Genomic DNA, 973 nt, shown 5'->3' on the forward strand with positions numbered 1-973 from the left:
AATCCCATGTTCTCACAATCCCGCTAACCTGCCACACAAACAATGCATGTGTGTGTGTGTGTGTGTGTGTGTGAGTGTGTGTGTGTGTGTGTGAGTGTGTGTGTGTGTGAGTGTGTGTGTGTGTGAGCGTTTGCACATACATAGACACACCAGAACAAAGGAGGAAATTTATTAATATTCAAAGCTTGTGGGGACATGTCCAAATTGAAAACAAAGGGGACTCCCCTCTCCTTTCACACCACTGTTAAGAGAGACACGGAATATCTAAGGTATTCACCGAGAGTTTTAAGGACAAACTGTGAAGAAACAAGTGCCGTGAGGGCAGCGGGAGGGGTGGATGGCCCCCAACAGTACTTGGTGGCACTAACAATATCTTTGTTGTTGTCTAGCTGCAGATCTGCCCAGACAAAGCAAGTCTGGTGCAATTAACGAGGATATGCATTGGTAAGTATTGGTGATAGTGGTGGTGGTGGTGGTCATGGAAGGAGGTACAGTTAGTGGTGATACAGTTACTGTTGGTGGCGATGGTAATAGTGGTTGCAGCAGTGATAGCCGTTTCGCCCCAAGCAGGTCAGCGCTAAGATCCAGTAAACACGATTACCATATGATGGTCTTTTACTTGTTTCAGTCGTTGGACTGTGGCCATGCTGGGGCACCACCTTAAAGGGTTTCAGTCAAACGAATAGACCGTAGTACTTATTTTCTAAAGTCTGGTGCTTATTCTGTTGGTCTTTTACCAAACTGCCAAGTTACGAGGATGCAAACACACCAACACTGGGTGTCAAGTGGTGGTGGGAGACAAACACAGGCACAAAGATACAAAAACACACACACACACACACGACGGGTTTCCTTCAGTTTCCATCTACGAAATCCACTCTCAAGGCTTTGGTTGGCCCACGGCTATAGCAAAAGACACTTGCTTAAGGTGCCATGCAGTGGGACTGTGTGTGTATATATATATATATAAATA

Source organism: Octopus bimaculoides, chromosome 25 (assembly GCF_001194135.2).
Source record: "Octopus bimaculoides isolate UCB-OBI-ISO-001 chromosome 25, ASM119413v2, whole genome shotgun sequence".
Taxonomy (NCBI): domain Eukaryota; kingdom Metazoa; phylum Mollusca; class Cephalopoda; order Octopoda; family Octopodidae; genus Octopus; species Octopus bimaculoides.